The following is a 24,343-nucleotide window of genomic DNA, read 5'->3' on the forward strand; positions in this document are numbered from 1 at the left end:
GAGCGTCTGCCTTTGGGTCAGGGCATGATCCTGGAGTCCCGGGATCAAGTCCTGCATCAGGCTTCCTGCATGGAGCCTGCTTCTCCCTCTAGGTCTCTGCCTCCCTCTCTCTATGTCTCTCATGAATAAATAAATAAAATCTTAAAAAAAAAAAAACCTTCAAAAACAAATTTTGGGAAAGACCTACATGTCACCGTATGGACTACCTATTTAAAGTAGCCCTCTGCTAATCAGAAGCCCATTCCTTGATCCTGCCATAGTAAAGCCTGGAATGAACACATCCCCGGACAAGAAGCAAGGAAAAGCAAACTGTCTCCAGGCTTTAAGACTGAAAGGAATGATTTTTTAAATAGCTTCTCAATGTTTTCAAGTATAGGGGAACTTCCAAAGAATGGTCTCTTAAGTAACCCTAAGTCGTCACTGGTTGTTTCTATTTCTACAATTATATAATCTAACAAGCCTTTCACACATCCTGCAAAGGCAATCCTAGTCCAGACTGCATCCTACATAATCACATTTAAAATTAGCAAAGCCAAAATTAATAAAGGTAAATTCTGAGCTAACAAATTAATAGGGGATCCCTGGGTGGCGCAGCGGTTTGGCGCCTGCCTTTGGCCCAGGGCGTGATCCTGGAGACCCGGGATCGAATCCCACATCGGGCTCCCGGTGCATGGAGCCTGCTTCTCCCTCTGCCTGTGTCTCTGCCTCTCTCTCTCTGTGACTATCATAAATAAATAAAAATTTAAAAAAAAAAAAAAACAAAAACAAAAAAAAACCAATTAATAGTGTGATAAACTGACAAGTCTCAGTATTCTGACGGTTAGGCCAAATTTCACCTTAACTGATTTAATCTAAGGAATGAAAACATTCTGTTTTCCAACTGTATAAATAGAGGGTATACAGGTACATTAATACAAATTACTTCCAATGATGAAAATCTAACTTAGCACATTGAAAAGGTGAAACATTACAGTTTCTAACCTTTCCTGGGATTCCTATGGCTATAGTAAAAAAAGAAATGCTTTAAGAACACCTGTTTCTACCCATCAATCTAGATGCACCACTGATGGCAGACATGGATCATGAATAGCTTTCCTTTTTTTTTTTTAAGATTTTTATTTATTTATTCATGAGACACACACACACAGAGGGAGAGAGAGAGAGGCAGAGACACAGGCAGAGAGAGAAGCAGGGTCCCTGCAGGGAACCTAATGCGGGACTCGATCGCGGGACTCCAGGATCATGCCCTGGGCCAAAGGCAGGTGCTCAACCGCTGAGCCACCCAGGGATCCCCACGTGAATAGCTTTCAATGATAAGCCAGTTTCTATCACTTAATGCCACTGACAGTATTATTACCTGGTGGTTTCTGCTTTCCTTATTGTCTGTTCTCTTTCCTTTTGGTGGCAAAATTGTGTTGTAAAATAGCAGAGCTTGGTTTCTTGTGTTTGTCATGTGTGCTAATTGTCATGTGTGCTAAAAACGGGCTACATCATACTGTACTGGTAAACTTTAATTTCACTAGCCAGCACATTCTCACAGCAAATAAATACATAATCCGTGTTTATCTAATTATTTAAGAAAATAATCTGAATTTCCAAGAGTTACATGCTCATCCTCTTACCATGAGGATGGGTACCAGTCAAATAAACCTGGAGAAGTCCTCAAAACACCAAATAAACAAATAAGAAAGAAGATTCATGAGTATTTGCTATATTATATTGAAGACATATTTTCACAGACAGGAGCGGGGGGGGGAAGGTTTACTTTTAATAAAAAGACTTTTTTTTAATAAAAGAGGTTGCTCTTAAAAGAAATAAGAGTTTGCTCTTAACAAAAAGGTTTATTCTTAACAAACCAGAAAATTCAGTTAAGCCAGACACCTTATTTCTGCTCATGTGAGGTTTGGCTACATCCCATAAGGTCTGGAATTGGGGTAAAAGACTAGCAATCAGGACAAAGACTGAGCATCTGAATACTTCTTAGCAGTCAGGATGCAGTGTGCTGTGATATCGCTCCTTGACGTTTAATGATCAGTTCCTCATTTCCCTAGACTTTTCCTGTGTCACAACAGCCCTGACATTGGTCTTAGGTGGCGGGGCCGACATCAGCCACCCAGCTAGCTGCCAGGATTCAGACAGGTCTTCCGTTACCCAACCCACAGGCATAGGAAGGAGCTGAAGTCACGCTCATCCATGGCTATCCGAGACTCTGGTGTCTTCTCTAAGATGTCACTATGCTTTATTAGCAAAATTGTTTCTGTGATTTATTGGCCTGATGTCCAAATATTTCCTTAGCAGTTCACCTCAGATGCCACTGAGAGGCTGCAGTCATGGAGATGATGCCAAAGAGAAGCATTTAGGGTAAATGCAGGCTTGCAGCGCAAGAGCCCACACCCTTGACCTCAGATGCACTTCAATGTCTGAAAGGCATCAGTTGACACAGCATATTAATTTGATTCCCTATCACACAAATGTCGAACAGCATGAATAAATTGCTGAAGGAGTTCTGGCTTTCCCAAGCAACCCGTTCCTCCTTCCACCTCCCTTGCGTGCTGTGGGAGTTCCAGTCGAATACCGGGCACTTGGTGACAATTTGCTTCCCTGTTTATTTCCCTTTGTGGTGCAGGGAGACAGCCTTCGGGAGGGGCACTGAACCTGGACCCGCAAAAGGGACTTGATGAAATCAATCAGCAAACCAAAAGTCATTGCACAAGACAAGAAGTCCCTGTATGGGACAAGCCCGGAGGGGGGACCCCTCCTCCTGATGACAAGGGACAGATACCCGCCTGTGCCCCTGTAAAGTAGGATCATGGAGCTACTGCTCCAAGAAACTATGACAGTTTTACATACTTTTAATGATAATCAGACCAAGAGAAAAAGCATGAGACTTAGCATTCGCTGCTCATTTAGCACCACTGCTCTAGTAGCTCTGCCCGGAAAGGGACATGTCCATCCTTCACCATGCTGGCCTTTGCCCCTTAGGCTCATGGACTTAACAATGTCTATTCTTTCACCCTCCCTTTCTATGGCACAAATTTTTTTGTTTGTTTGTTTATTTTTAGAGAAGGAGGGGGTGGGAGACAGAGAGAGAATCTTAAGAAGGCTCCACACCCAGAGTGGAGCCCAATGTGGGGCTCGATCTCACAACCCTGAGATCATGACCTGAGCTGAAATCAAGAGTCAAATGCTGGGGTGCCTGGGTGGCTCAAGGGGTGTGTTGGGCTCAGGGCATGATCCCAGGGTCCTGGGATCGAGTACCGCATTGGGCTCCCTGCAGGGAGATGCTTCTCCCTCTGCCTATGCCTCTCTCTGTGTCTCTCATGAATAAATAAATAAAATCTTAAAAAAAAAAAAAAGAGTTAGATGCTTAACTGAATGAGCCACGCAGGAGCCCCTATATCACATTTTAAAAATCTCCCTCTAACACTTAATAAATAGTCCTGGTAAGTTTTATTTTTTTTATTATTTTTTTATGATAGTCACACACACACACACACAGAGAGAGAGAGAGAGAGAGAGGCACAGACACAGGCAGAGGGAGAAGCAGGCTCCATGCACCGGGAGCCCGACGTGGGATTCAATCCCGGGTCTCCAGGATCGCGCCCTGGGCCAAAGGCAGGCGCCAAACCGCTGTGCCACCCAGGTATCCCAGTCCTGGTAAGTTTTAAAGGCAATCCAGGGGTTTCGAAATCAATCAGAATGTTGGAGAAATTTCTTAAAAGATCTGTCAGTAAATGAAAATGGCAGTTTAGAGAAAAACTGTTTTCTAAACAGGCAAGGGACATGCCCATAGGATACAGATGGATGGTGAATACACACTCCCCTTGATCGACTCAAATCTATGAAGCAGTTTACAGGAGGCTCTAGAGCTGAAACAGTGATGGGAAGTCGAGCCACTGATTCCTCCACATATAAAATAGCTCCCATTCATGGGGGGAAAAACTATAAACAAAAGTTAGCTCTATTTTTCTTTCCTCTAATTCACACCACAGGTATCAAATGTGAGGACGAACTGCTTCAACTTCTAGACAAGTTGATTTACGGAATAAAATACACTGATCGGGCGCTGGGATGGCTCAGTCAGTTAAGTGTCTGTCTCAGCTCAGATCGTGATCCCGGGGTGCTGGGATCAAGCCCCCAGATCAGGCTCCCTGCTCAGCGGGGAGCCTGCTTCTCCCCTGATCTCTCCTCCTTGCTCATTCTCTCAAATAAACAAAATCTTTTTAAAAATAAATAAACAAAATACATTGATCATTTAATCTACTATATTTACACCTATATTCCCTACTTCACCTCCCCTAACTATCTGGGATCTAATACTTCATATGTTTTAAAGTGAGTGCCGTTTGAGTTTATCAAGTCAGCAGAGGAAAAAGCTTACTTCGCAACCAAATCGGCAGTCCAAATATTCTCGTTGTAAGAAAACAGATTTCAAAGCCGCCTAATACTGAAGGCCCAGGATGTTTATGTATGCCTAAATTTTACCCTACTCCTAGCTTTTTCAAATAATATTAAAGAAAAGTTAAACTGAGAAAGAGCAAAAAAGAGGGTCCCAAAGAAAAGTGCAAGGTGCCATATGATAAAATATGTCTTTTTCAGTACAAATAATGTAGTAGCTCCTCAGACCCTTGGCACAGTGGCAGTTTTCCATCGACAATACTATGAGAAACCAAAGAGAAATCTGACAGATCAAATATTGCATTTAGAATGGGAATAAACGCCTGATTCCAAAGTCAGAGCCACTGGAATATCATCGCCACTGATATGGTGACACAGTGGTCACCCATGTAAATGCAAAGGGCCATCAGGATGCAGAGCTCAAGTTAAATCTGATTCATAAACAAAACTACCAACACAAAAAAAGAAAAGCAAACTCCTTTAACTTTTGTTCCTTGCGACAATGATGCTTGTGCTAACAAGAAACAGTGACAGCCTTCCAAATGGCAGTCATTTATAATCTGGGAAAAAACTCCACATAATTCTATGAAAATGGCAAACAGCATGCCAGAAAAGATAAAATGCTTGTATGAGTTGAATCTTACCCACAGGTGATGTTCCTTTGGCAGACCCCTCCAGTCCCACTGCACCCAGCCGCACACCTTCCAGCCCAGTTCCACAAGGTCTGGTCACCCTGAAAGGAGCAAGCCCTCACCCTCTGTCTCTCTCAAAGGCAGCCAGAAGCTCCTCTCCATTGCTCTGTGTCAACGGCTTCATGGAACTTTAAAGTTGGAATCGTCTCACATGGAAAGAAGAGGCTTCGGAAAATGTAAATAATTGGCACAGTGTTCCAGAGCTCGTCGGAGTCCAGGCTAAAATTGAAACTCACGCCTTTTGACTTTCAAGTCACTCCATTTTCTGTGCCGCATTCTCACAACCAAGTCCACCTTGCAACTTTTTATGTCACTTGTATTTTCCCTAAGAAGTTCTGGAAAGGAGGGACACCTGGGCAGCTCAGTGGCTGAGCATCTGTCTTTGACTCAGGGTGTGATCCCAGAGTCCTGGGATCAAGTCCCACGTCGGGCTCCCTACATGGAGCCTGCTTCTTCCCCTGCCTGTGTCTCTGCCTCTCTCTGTGTGTCTCTCATGAACAAATAAATGAAATCTTAAAAAAAAAAAAAAAAAAAAAAAAAGTATTTCTGGAAAGGAAGGGGATAAACAGTGGGAAATGCATCATTCCTATCTGGAACATCCATTTGAAGTATATATATTTATTTTTTTCTTTTAGAAAAATGTTACTAGTAGCATCTTTTCTGCATCATAGCAAATGAGAAGACTACCCAAGGGAAAGGCTGGGTCGTGGCGCGCTGGTGTGGTCAGACTGCAGATCTCGGGGGCCTGGGTTCAAACCCCAGCTGGGCCATTCCCACTGCTATGACCTCCTCCTTCAGTATCCTCACCTGTCCTCTGGTGGTAATAACACCAGCATCTCTTTCAGGGGGCTCCCAGGAGACTAGTTGAATTTGTATTATGTCTGGGATATAGAATAAGTTTTTGAACCAAGTAAATGCTATGTAACTCTTAAGCATTTTTCCATGCAGGGAGATGTTATGCATCGTGATATGCATAAAATAAAGAAATATTGTGTTATTTTAGGTTGAAAATCCAAAGTCTGAGAGCTCCCAAAATATAAATTGTTGCAGTTTTAGAAACCCTGGCAAAGGGCTTTGAAACTTCAAGCTCAAGAGCAATTAGAGGAGAAACAACAATGGCATCAGATAATATAAACACACCTTCGCCGGGGCCTCTGGTACTGGCATAATAATTCTGATCCAATTAGGAGAATATAGTTTACACCAGCCCCCTCCCCCCACATCCTCCTCTTCCCCATAAATCTCAGAAAAGGCCTGATTAGAACAGATGGCTCTTAAATCATACCCTGAAGCTCTGAAGACTGAACCATCCTACTCATAACACCAGGAGAAACAGGATCTTGAGAGTGTCAGAACTGGTTCTCCATGGAGAACATTCTTTCCTCACTCAGTATAATGTGATATTGTGGAGGCTGCTAGCTGGAGAAACCTGGAGAGAGACCACGGCGGAGACCAGCAATCAGACTCCCAGGGGGGTGGAGCACCTGCTCAGGGCTTAGTGTACCCTCCCGGGCAGGCTGAGCACTTGTCATCAGGGAACGCGTGTGAGTGGACGGCAAGGCCTTGAGGCATCTGCACTGCCTACTTCACCGGGAGAGCGGAAATCCCACCTGCATGTGCATCCTTGTCTCCCCAGATGAGGCTGGAGGCTTTCTCGATGCCTTAGACCCAGATCTGCTGGGAATAAAAAGGATAGCTGGATTGGATCCACGATCGCCCCAGCTGGACCCTCGTTTTTTTTCTCACCTACAGTCAACTCCCCCTTCCATTTTGCCCGAACATTTGACCACATCCCTTAGTAGCTTAAACTCTGTTTTTTAAAAAAAGATTTTATCCATTCATTCATGAGAGACACAGAGACAGAGGCAGAGACCCAGACAGAGGGAGAAGTGGCTCCATGCAGGGAGCCCAATGCGGGACTCGATCCCAGGACCCAGGATCACCACCTGAGGTAGAGACAGACGCTCAACCACTGAGCCACCCAGGGGCCTCACTTAAACTCTATTTTAACAGCCTCTCCACGCCTGCCTGATAAAAAGCCTTTCACAGTATGATCCCCTTCAAATTCTGCTTTTATCTCCACGACCCCTCCCCAGGCCAACTCCACCCCTTCTGGGCCTCACTCGTGCCACTTTCCCTCTGAAGGAATCTGCTTTCCTTCCTCTCACCTTCCAAACTCCCAATCCCCCTTACTCTTCTTGCCTCCATCACCACATCCTCTGGAATCTTTTTCTTTGCATCTCTTAAATTCCATGCATCTGCCTTCCAGCAGCCCTCCTCACCTGACACTAACCATCCCGAATTCTGTATTCCTATAATGGTTTTCAGTACCACTCGTGCGGCCTTTTCATTAAATTGTATATATCTCCCCCAACAGACCACAAGCTAATTTAGGGAAAATAACAGTGCTTTTATTCACAGAGCTTGGCACCCTCCATGGGCTGAATATGTTTGTTTATTGCAATTTCCCCAGCAATTATTCACTCCTCTTCTATAGCCCCTGTCTGCCCCGTGGACCAGGCAGTCGGTGAACCAACAATCCCACTCCACTCCGCTCCTTATCCGGGAAGTGACCGAACGCATCGTTAGTCTTCCAAACAAAATATAAACTGTCTTTTCCATCCAGTGGATTTTTCCCAAGGTGCAAAGCTCAACTGGAGATTAAACACACACGTATGCGCACTCACACAGAGGGTTCAGCCTCCAGGAGCAGAGAGAGCACACATGCGATAAACCACAAGGCAGTAAACATTTATAATACTGGCTAACGGGGCGATACAGACGATAAGGATGCTAAGAGTGATCCTTTGTAGATTGTGGTGGTCAGGAAAATCTTCCCAGAGGAGCCGAGATCGGAAGAATTGCAAGCTCTCATGCAGGTGCCAAGAAAAGAAAATAAAGCATTCTGGACTCATGAGGAATGATCATTGGAGCCAAGGAGACAAGAGAGGGACTATCACAAGGTTAAACTGAAAGTAGAGAAACGTAAACTGTTTTTGGAGGATTATAAAATAATTAGTTTGGCTGGGACAGATAATCCAAGGGGTGATGGGGCATAATGCAGTGAAATGCAGGCGGAGAGAGGTTTGAGTTGGAATCTGAGGACAGCACTTTCCAAAGCAAGATTTGCAAGTTTTCCTACAAGTTGCTATTAAAGGGGTTGAGGGTAGAGGTTTGGTAGTTAAACAAGTTTGGAAAATACCATCTGGTCTCCCTTCTGGAGATTAACGATACATATTAGAATATTCAAGGCACTGAGAAGTCCTGCACTAAAGACCCCCATTTACCTCTAGGTTTTCACGAATTTAAAAAAAAAATTTTTGTTTTGGGAACCCTAACTGAAAACATGCTGAACTCCAGGCAGCACAGAGTATTAAAATAAAGTAACACTCACATTTTTTAAAAGTGTAGACCACAGAGTTACCAAAATGAAGGAGACAACACAGATGGAGCTGGAGCTAAGAAGCAGAGAGAAACAAAGGTGTGAAGAGATGTGAAAATCTGTGAGGAATTATAAAGTTGAAGTTAGAAGCGAGTCAGGCACTTTCCGCAAACTTTGCCAGGGATCAGTGGGGTTTCTGCGAACATCTATCAAAAGCATCTCCTGCAAGCGCAGGTAGGATTGTATACCTCCCTAGGGAAGAGCAAAAAATAATTAAAAGAAGAATCTGTATGGAAACAGGTACAGGAGATTGCGAGTGATCTGTAAATGGACTCTTTTCTTTGTAAATATATATCCTTGTACATAATAATCCCAAATCAAAGCCATGTGTGATTTAGAACACTTATCTTTTAAACCAGATAAAACTGGTTCCAACTCCAACATCCTAGAATCCAGAAGTATAAGCCAATCGTGGCACAACATAATGGAAATGCTGTGAGTCCAAAGGGCAAAGTAATTAACATTAGTGTTCAAAACAGGAGTGGATTTATGATTTTCATCACTTTGAATCTCCATTTATCCAGGTTCTTCATGCTAAGCATATGGAAGTGCTTTACATCTGTGGTTTCTAATCCTTTCACAGAGAGAGGCATTTCATGCTTAGAAAATAACTGAATTCTTTCAAGACACCATTTAGTAAACAGTAAATAGCAACTCTCTGGGCTGGTATTTTCCAAAATGGCATGTCCAGAACTTGTATTCCTTGAGATGTCAATGGATCTCTGCATATAAAAAAGGGGCCTAGGGCCAGGTGTGGGCAATGGTGAGGTTACTGTGATTTCTTTACTGCAGATTCCCAGAGCCTCCAGAGCCTCTACAGCATTTTACTTTAAGAAACCTCAGAGTGGGGGAGGTACTGTGCCCTGTGTCCTCATGCACTCAACCCAGGACCCCTTCTTTCATGAGTACTGTATGTCCCTAATATTCCACTAATACCCTGTTGAAAAACACAAGACTTCCATGTTCTCACTGCTTCTGTTCCCCTTTTTTTTTAAAAAAAAGATTTTATTTATTCATTCATAGAGATGCAGAGAGAGAGAGAGAGGGAGGCAGAGACACAGACAGAGGGAGAAGCACGCTCCATGCAGAGAGCCTGACGTGGGACTCGATCCAGGGTCTCCAGATCACACCCTGGGCTGCAGGCAGTGCTAAACCACTGCGCCACTGGGGCTGCCCCTGTGTTCCCCTTTTACCCAAGGGTGTTTACATGGCTGCATTCCCTTTGTGATCATTCATCAAGCTGTAAATGTGTATTTCTGCCCTCTTTTGGGTATTGGGTTACACTAAAAGGGTTTTTTGACATACCGATGTTTACATAATCACGAATAGGGGATGAGAGTAACTGTTACTATTCTTGAGGACCCACAAAGAGCCCTACGCTCTGCTAGGTGCTTCATCTATATCATCACATCGAATCCTCAAAAATACTATGTAAGTAATCATCACGACCCATTTTACAGATGGAGAAACTGAGGCACAGAGGAGCCAAGTAATATGATCATGGTCACACAGCTAGTAAGTCAACACAACTGGGATCCCAAACCCATTTGTTCTAATTCTAAAATGTACAAGTATTCTATTGAATCCTGCTTGAAAGTCACTTACAAAGTCAAGACTGTCATTCCGAGGCATCCTATCCTTCCCCTTTCCCTTCCCCTTTCCCATCTAGAGGCTGTCACAGGCCAACAGTGGTCGAATGCGGCCCCTTATTCCCCGCCTTCTCAGGTACCTACAAATGCCACAGTCACACGAACTTCACCTTTGCATCAAACACACCAGAAATAGTCTCATGTGGCATAAAGCAGACAGTGGGCAGAGTGCCCCAATGCAGCAGTGAGGACCTGCCAAGGTAACAACGATGGCCCCCGCTCACCTGGAGGACTTCCCAGGGGCAGAGTCAGGTCTGGGGCTTCAGGTCTGGCCCTGAGTTTGGAATCTGACCAGGTCCTAGTGTTTTTCTCTATGTCATTTAGAATTTCCTTGGAAGAAACAGCACTTCTGGTTAGAAGACATCTGGGGAAATATGCCATCGTGGGGAGAGAAACACTTTGTTGTTCCCCGCCCAAATAACTACTTGCACTGTTGGATTAGTGTACCGTAACAACAACTGAAAAGGATTTGTTTCTCCAGAGAGGGGGTCACCTTGGAGTGATTAGCATGGCTGCCAAAATATAATCCCTCTGCAAACGACGAATGGGGGCACGGACAAGTTTCTACAGGAAGAAGCTTGGCAGGCGAGTTCTCCGGGAAAGGCCCTGACTTACACCAGAGGAAACTCAGATGGAAATGACACTGTTTGCTTTTCCTTCCATGTGTCTGACAGATTTCCCCAGTTTCTATGTGGTTGATTATAAAGGTGTCAGACCCTATCAGAAATGTGATGGCAGCCACACATTATCAAATAAATAAAATGAACACTCGTTTGTCCGATCTTTGAGGTTTCCTTAAGTTTCTCTGAATAGCATCCTTCTGCCAAATTTCCTGTTCCTTGCATAATGAGATACTTTCTAATTAGCATATCACAAATAGTCCTGATCGTCTTTACAAGTCCGGATACATTTTTAAATGTTACCTTTCAAGTACATCAGGATTTTTCACACTCTATAAAGAGGGAGGAGAATTAAAGCAATGTCAGTTCAGTTCCTCAATTTTTTTTCTTTTGCTTTTACTTTTTTCTGTTTTTTTTTTTTTTTTTTTTTTTTTCTTCTTTGTGATGGAAAGGTCACGGGACTGGCAGCCAGGAGACTGGATTCTGGTTTTGGCTGAGCTGCTAATTAGCTGTGTCACTTTAGGCAAACTGCTTCACCTTTGAGGGTCTTGGATTCCTTTTCAGCAAAACGATGGAAGAGGTTGGCCCAAATGGAAAGTCCCTCCCAGTTTAAAACACGATGATCCTATTTGTGAAGCCTGAATAATTCCTTGTCTCCTTATCCAAAAGCTGAAGCAAGTGCTTCTCTTTGACTTAAAATTTCACAGTGAGCTAAATACAGACAGGTACACACATCAATGAAAGGGGATGTGATTTAAAGGCACACAGTTAACTGGGAAATTACATATTACCCTTTGAATACCTCTCTTCCCTGCAGAGCTATAGGGATTTTCATGTCGCTTTAATAGGTTGACAAATATGAAAATAAACACACACACAACACACACACACACACACTCCGACATGAAGTAATCCACACTGACATAAAGGATTATCGAGGCGATGAAAATAAAGTCCTAGATATCAGAAAGGTGTTGTCTTTTAGTATACTTAAAAAAAAATTCCGATCAGTTTAATAAAATAATTTGGATTGTCCACTAACATCTGGGTTTCAGGATTTGAGTTACAATATGAAAATTCATAAAAACACAGAAATTTATCTTGGTTTTGATTAAGAGCTCCCCGAGGATAAGAATCATGCTGGCTTTATGTGCTTCACAGTCAAAACCGTCTGCTGGATGGATTGAGACTTCCCCATAAAGGCTTTCCAACCCCTGGACGTGCCATCTCTTTCTTGCCACAGCCACGCCAACACCCACAATGCAGCACCCCACCTTCCTTCCAGGGGCCACCTGCCACCTCTCATCTCGCGGACTTCCAGGTCTGGTTCTCCCAGTGCCCCCACCTCCCGCCTCCCACATCCCTGTGGGTCCTGGCCACCCTCATCCTCTTTGATCACAAGCAACTTAACTCAGTAAGTGCCTCTCGCAATGATGTCACCCTGTTCAGAGCCCTCTGCTCCCACAGCACCGTGATCCCACCGTATTGTATCTGCCTGTTTACACAGCTGCCTCCCACTCTTACTTCTGAAGGAGCCAGAGCTCAGAGGGGCCTTGGTCCCATCTGTAGCCCAGGATACCCGGATGGCAAAGAAGAAAAAGAGAAAATGGACAAAGGGTGAGCAAGGTGCTGAGCAAGGCACTGTGCACATCCCAAGAACTGATCTGCATCATCCGAGGCCCCCACCTTCCTGGAAGATGTACCATATAAGGTGTTAATGTTCGATAGCCACCAAAATGTGGCGTAAATAATGTTACTCCTCATGGGGGAAGGAATCCTGAAGACTGAGTCAGGAAAATCTTCCTATAAAAAAGAAGGGTATGCGTGTGTGCACGTGTGTGCATGTGTGTGTGCATAGGCAATGGGAATCACTGATGTTTTTTCCACAGAAGAAGAGTCAGGATGAAAAAAGTTTTAAGAGGGATAGCTAGCAGTGGTACATAAATATATTGAAATGGCCTAGAGATTAAAGTACATTATTTCCAATAATTATGCAGCCATGAAAAACTATTACAAATAATTATATCTTTAGAGCTGGAAAAGCAATGATATAGTTTAGGTACAAAAAGTGGGCTACAAAACCATATAGGTAATAGAACCACAATTTGTAACATATTTTTCTCTTTTTTATGTATGAGAATATTTAGATAAGTAGGATAAACTTCAGAGGGTTAACAGGGTATCATCTGAGTGGTGAAATAGATTACTTTTTTCATTCCTTCTTTCTTTCCTTCTTTCTCTTCTGGTTATCTCTATTTTCTAATTTTTTTTCTCACATGAACCACTCAGGCAATTTTTTTTAAAATCTCCTCTGAATAAGTAAATAGCACATTTATAAATATTAAATAGTGCAGGGAGGACGTGGTGAGGATTTGGCCGCAGGCGGTGGCCATGGGAATAGAGAAGCAGAGCTGAGAGCAGTTACAGAGGAAAAGCTGACAGAAGAAGTGGGTGCCTGACTGGGTGATGGATTTAAGGGCAATCAGAAATCCAGTGGGACCCCCAGGTTTTCAGCCCATGTAGGGGGAATGCTGGTTATGCCACCAGGAATGGGGCCATCACTGAGGGCAGGGACTTTGGAGGAAATGATCATTTTCCCCTTGATATTGGGGAATGTTTGAAGTAGTGACAGGTCATCCAAGAGACACTGAAGTTCCAAGACGGGGGTGACGGAGGTGGGAGCGAGGCAGCCGTAGATCTAGGAGTCACACCCCGCCCCAGGTCAGAGGAGGTGCCCCTCCGCGGGCCTGGGACTGGGCCAAGGCAAGGCATCTACTGGTCTTCCTTCCTCACCAGACTTTGGACTCTGGGAGATGGGGCCCAGCTGGCGAGTCAGGTCACCCTCAATGCCTGGGTCAATGCCTGGGGCAGAGCAGATGCCCAAGGAGTGTCTGAGAAGCGGACTGCTGAATCCTCCACCGTGACAGCTGAGGCAGGGAGAGTGGATGAAATGTCTGAGGGCAAGGAGGAGGAGCTGGGTGGATAGACACTTGGGAAATACAGAAGCGTGGGAGTGCCAACAAAATAGACACGATCGGCTGCAAAACAAGGACAAGGCAACTTTCCAGAATCCACCGGAGGGGAGCTGCAAAGCAAAAAAGGAGACCAACAAGGCCCCCTGTAGTCACAGTGGGAGAGGACAGGACCAGGAAGGTCACCGATAATGACGAGGTTACTGGTGACTCAAGAGAGAATGGTTTCAGGAAGAAAACACAAGGCATGATAGCAACACTCTTGGAAGCTGAGCAGTGAAGAGGTAAAGGAACAGCTCAGCTCAAGGAGAAGCTGAGTCAGGGCAGACTTCTGCAGGATCCAGGAGAGCAGGGGAGGCAGAACTCTGAGGGTGCACAGGCACTGGCCGGGAGGCAGCGGGGCCCCCAGGGGTGCACAGGCGCTGGCCGGGAGGCAGCAGGGTCCCCGGGGCGCACAGGTGCTGGTGGGGAGGCAGTGGGGCCCCCGGGTACACAGGCACTGGCTGGGAGGCAGCGGGGCCCTGGGGGTGCATAGGCGCTGGCCAGGAGGCAGCGGGGTCCCCGGGGGCGCACAGGCGCTGGCCGGGAGGCAACGGGGTCCCCAGGGGTTCACAGGCGCTGGCCGGGAGGCAGCGGGGTCCCCAGGGGTTCACAGGCACTGGCCAGGAGGCAGCGGGGTCCCCGGGGCACACAGGCGCAGGCCGGGAGGCAGCAGGGTCCTTGGGGTGCACAGGTGCTGGCGGGGAGGCAGCAGGGTCCCCGGGGCGCACAGGCGCTGGGCCAGGACGCAGCGGAGCAGGGTCCCCGGGGTGCACAGGCACTGGCCCGGACAGAGCCTGCCCCCGTGGGGGGGAGAAGGAAGAGGAACAGCGGTGTGACCTCCCCGGGCTCTGGAGGCCGGCATCCCAGCCCACGCCACACAGTCGAGCTCTAATTACACGCTCAGATCATTCGCTGCGGCTCCTGCGTCCTCTCCGCTCCCTACATGGCAGCCTGGACCCCAGGGACTTTCCACAGCAAATTTCTCCATGAGATTCAATAGTTGATGCTTTCGGTCCCGGTGGGATCAGGGCCAAACAGCATAAAGTCACAGACCCAAATACATATGCAGTAACTTTTAAACAGATGCTAACTGCAAAAAAAAAAAAAAAAAAAAGGCTATTTTTGAAGGAGCACCTTGACATCTCCCTGCCCTTTCTCCCTAACAGCCAAACCCCCCGCTGTACTTGAGTGAGGGAGTGTCATCCCCCGCCACCCTCCGTGCCAGCTGCCTGCAGAGCGACGGTCCTGTGCCGGCCCCACTATGCGCTGCGCGCCAGCTGGGGACAGGCGGGGACGGCAGTGGCAGCCCCGGACGAGGCGCCTGCGGGCAGATCCCCGGGCCTGTCTGGGATCCCAGCGGGCATGCCCAGGACGGTTCCAGGGGAGGTACACCTCTGCAGCAAGACTTTCTGGAAGCTGGTCAGGGTGCCCCCAGCAAGGTCGGGAATGGAGCCCGGACGGAAGCTGACTCAGAAGAGACCCGCCCAGGCCGCTGGCCCCAGCCACGCTCGCCTGCCCCTGACCCACAGCGGAGCAGCTGAGCACGGCCTTCCCAGGATCGTGGGATGAACCCAAGCTTCCTATTGAGCTGGCACCACAAGGAGGCTAAAATGCCAAATGTCACTTCAAAAAGAAGGCAGGATGGAAATGAAGAGCTCCATTTGCTCTCTGTTCACACGCTCCCAGACAAACCATTAACATTCCTCAATCCATAATTCCAACCGTACTTTCTGCTGCATAAAACCTCGCTGCTTGGGGATCCCTGGGTGGCTCAGCGGTTCAGCGCCTGCCTTCGGCCCAGGGCGTGATCCGGGAGACCCGGGATCGAGTCCCGCGTCGGGCTCCCTGCAGGGAGCCTGCTTCTCCCTCTGCCTGTGTCTCTGCCTCTCTCTATCATGAATAACTAAATTTAAAAAACACACCAAGCTAATGTTGTTTAAAAAACAAAAACCTTGCTGCTTGCTCACGAGTATTTTGCAACAGGAGAAGTCAACTATGCCCATTTGGCACTTTTTTTCTTAAGCGTAAAGATGCTTACATACACATAAAAAGTGTATTATAAACATATTCATAATAAACTTTACCAGAGACTTTTCCCACACTGCGGTATTTTTCAAAATGTATGCGAAACATACGAACGTTGGTTTTTCTTCAATAATGAGCTTGGCTCTTTCCAAGCTACTCTTGCTATAAGTTACACTTTCCGGCAAGAGAAAGTGAACATGTGGAAATGACATGAACGTTTTCAGGACGCTGGGGTCCATTTAATATACCGAAGCAACAATTTATCAAATAGGACCCAAGAGTCCAGCCGCATGGCCCCTTTCACATATGCTAAACGACTCCCCCAAGACCAGCCTATAGACTAAGAATCTGCATCATTAATTAAAGAACTGGAATGGGCTGTACTAACCTCAGAGCACCCTGCTGTAGGAGAGACTCAAACGTACGCTCTAATTGCAAAGCGAACAGTTGGGATGAGGAGTTTTCAGAATTAAGCACTTAAAACTAATGTGTGTGATTCAACTTGCTTGCTAATCTAGTGTACAACAGGTGTGGGAATTAATTCTATTATTTCCACTCTCCCTCATTTTAACTTGGCCAAATGTTCCATATTGAATTATTCTGTGGGTTTTAGATTAATCACCAAAGCAAAAAAAAGCCAGGTGAAGAGCTTCTTGCTAAACATTAAGGTTTCAGGGCCTGTCGGGAAAGAAAAAAGCTTATCCACAGAACATTTCACATCCAGGAGACTCAACTGAGTCTCGAAGATTTGAGATTTCAATGTTGCCAAACTAGCCAAGAATTGCCAAGTATTCTACTAAATTCGTATGCACATTAAAAAAAAAAAAACCCTCCCTGTTTATAAACAATCTTCCATATGCGTTGGACGGAAAAGCACTAAGTTACAATTCACTGGCTGACTTCTGCAATCTGTCATTAATTGCTATTTTCAAGTTAAAATTATCCCATTAGATTTATTTCCAGTGCTCTATATCAAACCTGCTTATAAGCAAGTTTCTATTTCCCAAATGAGATGTCAAATAATTTACCGAATGGTTCCATTTCCATAGGATTCAACTTTCTAAGTAAACATTTTAGAAAAGCCGGCCACTCCTGTGCACTGCTTATTATTTTAAAACAGACATTCACTTTGTATAAAAAAGAACAAACTCGGGGTGCCTGGGTGGTTCAGTCAGTTAAGCATCTGCCTTCGGCTCAGGTCATGATCTAGGGGTCCTGGGATCGAGCCCCACGTCGGGCTCCCTGCTCAGCGGGGAGCTTGCTTCTCCCTCTGCCCTTCCTTCTCCTGCTCATGCTCCCTCTCTCGAATAAATAAATGAAATCTTAAAAACAAAACAAAAGAACAAACTCATCTCTCCCTTTCCCAAACCCTCCCCACCTCCCATGAATCTAGTTTTTTTCAAGGGCTAGAGTTTGTAAGTTTGGGTCTAAGCTCTCAGAACAAATAGAAATCTTGATTAAAGCACATGCATGTGTACACACACAGTCTAAAGCTTTTGTGTTTTATGTCTGGTCTCTACGTAGGTCACAGCTGTAGGGAATCTTGCTGTTGGCTCAAATTATAATGTCAATCAAACAGGGGACAAAAACATTAATCTGAAGATATTTCATGTGGGCTCATCAGAAAGCACCTTCTTCTGGATAATAAATAGCAAAGTCCCAGCTAAGTGATCTATGACAGTGATGAATCAATTCATTCCCAAACACTTAAATGTGTTTCGTGATGACCTTTCCACAAGTTTCTGGAAAGAACGCAAAAACGCATTTACAAGAACCATCTGAAAGTGGAGAGCAATTGACAAATAATTCTACATTTACAGAGAAATCATGGAAGTATGAAGGCCTGCTATAGTAAAACTTTATAGCAATGGTATCTCCCACATGAGACACACAAATAATTCCTCCTCATGTTCCAGATTTTGAACAAATGAACTATTAGTGCCACTGTCACCAGACCAAAAAAAAAAAAAAAAAGAAGAAGAAGAATGAAAAAAACCAGCCTGTCAGGTTTTATGAAGTATTGTATTTAAAAATTCAGACCAATTTCTGAGTTTCTTCCATCTAGCAACATACCCCAGAGTTCAATATACTTACTCTACAGTGTGGGTCCTGGTTTCTGGTTTTGCGATGGGTCTGTAAAACGTACAGATGGTAATAATCTGTGGCTTACTTCAAATCCTGACGACTGCTGCTTTATTCTCTTGATTTCCTTTGGTGCCAAAGATGTCGTTCTGTTCCAGAGTTACCGCACGTTAAGTGAAGCTGCTGTCAACATTTTATTACGTTCAGCATTTCAGGTTTCCTGATAGCTAACTCAAACATTAAAGATAGCCATGCTCTGTATATTTTTCAATCTTCTTATTCTCTTTCTCTTTCACCCTCCATGGAAGGGTGCTGGGTCCTCCTTAAGCAGCCCAGAGGTTTAAAGTTGGACATTTCCAGGTCGCATTAAAATAAATATTAATGCAATTCATTTCCACCTTCAGACATGTCTTTCCTTCCCTGGTTGCTCTGGCAGTGTTAATTTTCCCACACTCTCCTGTAATGGTGAAGGGCTTGTCTGGGCAAGTAAGATAACACTTGGGCAGGAGATTAAAAGCCCACACTGAAGTCATTAAGTACCTATGGGGCCGGGCCCTGAATCCACTCAACACAGTCTCCAAACACTGTCACCTTGACTTGAAAAGCAATCGGAAAAGCGTGACAACTAAGACCATCTCATTTGGGCATTTCCAGGCCCTTGAGCCACCTGTATTATATATAACGAAATAGTGCTTCGGCTTAGAGGCCGGAGCAAGGAGAAAATGCCTTACTTTCATTTCATTTCACCTTGACGTTTGTGAACAGTGAACCACCGCTGAGGTCTAGGCGGCAAGTCCCATGCAACTGGGAACAGGTCCCAGTGTGTAATCATCCCCCACACTGCCCTCAAAACTGTCCTGCTCTCATCAACACTTGGTTACCTTATCTTTATAGCTTTTGACCTCAATTCTGGAAAGTTCTTTACATTTACCATGTGCGTCTGAAAAATTAGTTGACATCTCTACCTGCAAAAGCACAGGTTTGGGTAACTATTTAGCTATTCCGACTGTTAAGAACTTACAACTGTCTCCCACCTGTTACTTACACTGAGGCACTATTACATCCCCTCATGAAACCATTTATCTTATTATACAGATTTGAGTATTTTTCTTTTTCCTTGTTACTATAAACCCTTAAAAACCCACCTCTAACTTACACAGAAGAATCCTTCACAGCTTAAAGAAAGGCTCCTTCCCAAGTACAAGGCGTGGCTAGATCATTCAATCTAGAGTAATTTGATGTGGGTGTGACATGAGGCACCATTGTCCTCTCTCCTATTTGGTGCCTGATGAAAGTAGGAATAAAGTAGCAACACAGTCTTCCTTTGACATTTCTTAAAAGAAATATCACTACAGAATCTTGGGGATTATCCATAAGTAACAATTGCTACAAATAAAAATCATAAAGAATAATAAACAAAAATCCTCATCTGGGGGCTGGGAAAGATGATCTTCTCTGAGGCCCTTGAAGAATCTAAATAAACCTTTTAGCATAAGAAAATGCAGCTATTTGGGGAAATTGGGTACAAATGTAAACATTAGGAAAGAAAAACCAATCAGAAATCTCAGGGATCTGGAAAAAGAATTCAGGGGGCAGTAAAATGAACAGGAAACAAACACCTCCATCTGAGGCAAGGGCTTCTCCTTTGTGGCACAGAAACAGAAAGAGCGTGCTGAACTCTTCAGGCCTTCTCCTGCTCCAGTTTTACCTCATCATTATCTTGATGTGGAGGACTCCAGCCTCTATTTTACTCTCTCCCAAGTTCTAGTCCCATATGGCCAATTACGGACATCCCCACCTTGGTGTCCTATGTGTGGCTCAGACTCAACGGGTCTTAGCTTCAACAATTATTGCCCCCTCCACATTCCATATTTTTGATAAGGTCAGCCACCCAGGTTCAAATGCCAGCACCATCTTCTCTTGCAAGATCCTATAAATTTGACCTCCAAAATATTTCTTATATCTGTCTCCTATGAAGCTACATCCTGTCTTTCATCCCCAGCTGGGACCAGCCGACCCCCATGTATAGTAGGCTGGGCCTTCTCTTCCATTCCCACAACCAGTCCCACCCTGAGACAGGAGACATTTCATTTAACCTGAGCCAGCTCTACCCTGGAGTCCTACAGCAGGGAGCATGGACTGACACGCCCTCTCTAAAGTCCCCCCTAGAGTTCCCCTATCCCAGCCTGCCTCCAACCCTCAAATAACAAGGTTTCGCCTCTAGGCCTTGTTCCCAAACTCCTGTTTTGGTAATTGCCCAGAACATTGGGCTCCTCCTGGGTCTGGGACTCCTGCCAATTTCCCAACTTGGCCCTGAAAAATCTTTCTTCCATCTCCGGTTCAATACTTGGAATCTGCTAGCCCCTGCCACACTGTGTTCTTACCCAGAGTTAACTAGTTGTCTGAGGCCCTAGAGCTTGCCACACCTGTCAGAAACGGCTTGTCAGCCCTCAATGCAGTGGAAACTCCCACCAAGCAAAAACCAGAGCCAGAAACCAGGCGCTCAGCGGAACTGTATTTGCTCCATCTGGGCCTGACATGGGCTTCGGGATCCTGTTCCAGCTCTTGGACAACACCACAGGCTTTGGCTTATTTTGGCTCTGGATTGACACTTCTGGTTTTACCCCTGTTAAATAACTGTCTGGACATTTTGTATTTCCGATCCTCATTCCTAACCTTCCACTTCCCCAATAACTGTGACAACTTGCTCCCATTTGGGCATGGTCTAGGACAAAGCAGCCAGTTGCCACTCTTCCAAACAGCCGCCTCCCACCCTCCTCATCTGCCAACTCTCCTAGTTTCTGCCTACAATCACCTCTGTCCCCTGCCTACTGAATGGCTCTCCTCCATCCTTCCTCCTGGCTTATAGGACCTTGATCCATCGATCTTTTGACAGACAGGACTTGCTTGGGCCCTAAGGAAAGGGTCATGGTGAATCTCATTTCTTTTGAGAAAGAGTGACTGACAGGAGAGGCCTATGATCCATTCATGGCTAACTAAATATAAGAAGTCTTCTGAGAAGGACTAATGTCCTGATATTTTTTTAAAAATCACCAGGAGGGGATCCCTGGGTGGCTCAGCAGTTTGGCGCCTGCCTTTGGCCCAGGGCACAATCCTGGAGTCCCAGGATCGAGTCCCACGTCAGACTCCCAGCATGGAGCCTGCTTCTCTCTCCTCCTGTGTCTCTGCCTCTCTATCATTAAAAAAAAATAAATAAATCTTAAAAAAAAAAAAAAAAAGCCCAGAATGCAATACTCTGGGGATACCATTATAAAAATAAATAAATAAAAATAAATAAATAAATAAATAAAATAAAAAGCACCAGGAAAAGGCCTTGTGCCAATCCTCTACCTTGAACACACAGGAATCATCTAGAGCTACAGCAGCCACCTTGAGATTAAAAGGCAGCAACAGAGGATGCAGGAGACAATATTCTAACAATGCTGGGAGAGAAAGACAGATCATGGGGCTTGCATTCTTGACAGTGTCATTAGGCTACTTCTTTAGCTCTTGCCAGTCCATCCCACGTTTCTTGTTATGTGAGTCAAATAAATTCCTACTTGTCTGAGCTAGCATTAGCCAGCTTTTCTGTCATAGATGACCAAATGCCATTCCCCTAATAGAAGACATACACAAACTGCATAACTTTCCAGGAAAATTGTGCTGGGTTCTGGGGCCCCAGGTTGGAATGGTCGGTATCCCCTCCCATTTCTGTTAATGGAACTCTTTAAAACCAAAATAGTAGTAAGGCAGCATTTTGTACTTAGCTCATACATATGTTTTCTTTGAGAGGTACACTACTTTTAAGGTATATGAGTGACATCACTGAGAACAGTGGAGTGGGAAATTGCATGGGCCAGACCCTCCGCCAACAGCTACTGAACACTGTCAGAATCAACTTCATTCACAATCTGGGAACTAGTTAAATGCTTGCAGCAATCAAGTGAACACACAATCCCAAAAAAGATGGCTAAATATCAGGAGGAGAGATCAGTGGCATTTTAACTTACCCTAACCCCACGTCCCCAGTGTAGCTGAGTGGTGGTCTTAAAGACACAACCCTCTGGCCTGGTATGGGTTCCTGGTGCTGGAAGGAGCCGTATAGATCTCCTTTCCAAATAATTATGGACCAGGTTATTTGTTTGGACCTATCTGGGGGCTCTCTAAAGGACTGGTGCAAAGGGCTTATCTTTATTTCACCTAATTCAGAATTCTCCCTTGGTGAAGAGGCATTTATTAAACATGTTAAAGGCAAATGAATTTTCTGCTGCCACTAGGGGTAAGGGATACAAACACATCAAAAAGCCTGGGGGAAAAAGCTGGGAGTGAGATATTTTGGGAAATAAGGACTTTGAAAAGCTCCCACATATTGCTGGGAATCTAATAGCTCATATACATGCCCAGGGCATATATTGTTCAGAAAAGACCTGAGAAGACCATGATCATCCCCTTCCACCCGACTTTCAGGCTGCAAGCAAGCAGAAAATGAAGGCTAAGGTAGAGTTGTAAACTGCACGGCTGAGTGCTGAAGGCATGCCTCAACACACACTGCCTACTATGTGGTTTTTTTCTTTATAAAATTTATTTCTTTTTCTCCTTCTCTTTTTCCTCCTACTTATTATTATTATTATTATTACTTTTTGTCTGTTTGAGATGTTTAAGGAAATCTCTGTCAAAATTGCTAGCTGATCACTAAGCTAAGACTTCAGTGACCTTACATGACAAAGAATACAAAATTCATTCAGAACAGTCACTAAACCACAAAAAGCAAGAACAACCTGTGAAGGAGAAATCTGATTTCCAAAGTAGCAACATTACACTATTCAAAACATCCAGTTTTCAACAAAAAATTATAAGGCATGCAAAGATACAAGAAAGTATGGCCCATATCTAGGGGAAATTTCTTATTTGGGAATATCTTATCTAGGGGAATATCTTATTTCTTATCCTTGTGGATTTCTTATATCCACAGAAGCTGTCTCTGAGGAAGCCCAGATACTGAATTTTCTAGATAGACTTTAAATCAATTATATTAAATATGCTCAAAAATCTAAAGAAACCATATACAAAGAACTAAAGGAAACCAAGAAAAAAGTGTCTCACCAAATAGAAAATATTGATAATCAACAGATACTATAATATATATACATGAGAGAGAGAGAGAAAGAGAGAGAAATTCCAGAGTTGAGAAGTATAGTAATTGGAATGGAGGAGTTCAACAGCAGGTGTGAGCAAACAGATGAAATAACTAGTAAACTTGAAGATAAATGAATGGAAATTACCCAAATGAATGGAAATCACCCAATCTTAGGAGCAGGATAAAAGAAAAAGAATGCATTAAAACGAACAGAGCCTAAGAAATCCAAGGGACACCACAAGCATGCATGGATAATAGGAGACCCAGAAGGAAAGGAGAAAAAGAGGTAGAAAGAAAATAATGACCATAACATTTATTTACATATTCAAGAAGCTCCACGTGGACTCCAAGTGTGATAAACTCAGAGAGGTCTACATTGAGACACACTGTAATCAAAGTATTGAAAAACAGAATCTCAAAAGTAGAAAGAGAGAAAAGACCTGTCACATACAAAGGATCCACTATAAGATTAACAGCTGATTTCTTGTTAAAAACCACGGAAACCAGAAGTCAATAGAATGACATCTAGGTGCTAAAGGAAAAGATATTATCAACTAAGAATTCTGTATTCAGCAAAACTATCCTTCAAAAATGACAAAGAAATGAACATTCCAAGATAAACAAAAACTGGGAGAGTCTGTCGCTAGTAAGCTACCCTACAAGAAATGCTCCAGAGTCCCTTGTGTACAAATCAAAGGAGACTAACAATAACCTGATCTCCATGAAGAAATAAAAACACTGGCAAAGGTAACTACATAGGTGAACATAAAAGTCAGTATTAATGTATATGTACTTATTTCCTTTTCTTCTGTGACCTAAAAGACAACTATATAAAATAATAATTATAATCTATGTTGAGGATCACTCGTGGTAGAAAGATGTAATTTGTGACAATAAAGCACATGTGCACAAGAGAACAATAAATCCACATTAGGGTAAGAAGTTGGGTCCCTAAAGCAATGAATGACAACAATCCACAAAAGAAGACATCCTTTCCTTTTGCCACATCCTCTCTGCTTCACTTGTTGGTATTTACAGGCATTTGAGTTTGCAACTCTTTTGTTTAAAACTCCTCCTAGATCAATCCCACTTCTGCTTGGAGACCCCAAATGGTTCTTCATTTCTTGAAAATAAAATTCTTTTTTTTTTAAGATTTTTATTTATTTATTCATGAGAGACACACAGAGAGAGAGAGAGAGAGAGAGAGAGAGAGGCAGAGACACAGGCAGAGGGAGAAGCAGGCTCCATGCAGGGAGCCCAACGTGGGACTCGATCCTGGGTCTC

The 24,343-nt window shown here is 44.3% G+C and overlaps 1 protein-coding gene across 4 annotated transcripts in view; it reads right to left on the reverse strand.

The window, feature by feature from the left end:
• The window catches only part of LOC112675239 (storkhead-box protein 2), a 556,032-nt gene that overhangs the window by 444,547 nt on the left and 87,142 nt on the right, over positions 1–24,343 (reverse strand). The window contains exon 1 of one of the 4 annotated variants that reach the window (XM_035700020.2): positions 17,935–20,446. The exons of the other annotated variants lie outside the window; for them this stretch is intronic. The gene's annotated coding sequence lies outside the window, so the exon portion shown is untranslated. Of the gene's footprint in view, positions 1–17,934; positions 20,447–24,343 lie in introns of those variants that run through there. 4 annotated transcript variants of the gene reach the window in all.

The sequence above is a fragment of the Canis lupus genome, chromosome 16, assembly GCF_003254725.2.
Source record: "Canis lupus dingo isolate Sandy chromosome 16, ASM325472v2, whole genome shotgun sequence".
Classification (NCBI taxonomy): domain Eukaryota; kingdom Metazoa; phylum Chordata; class Mammalia; order Carnivora; family Canidae; genus Canis; species Canis lupus.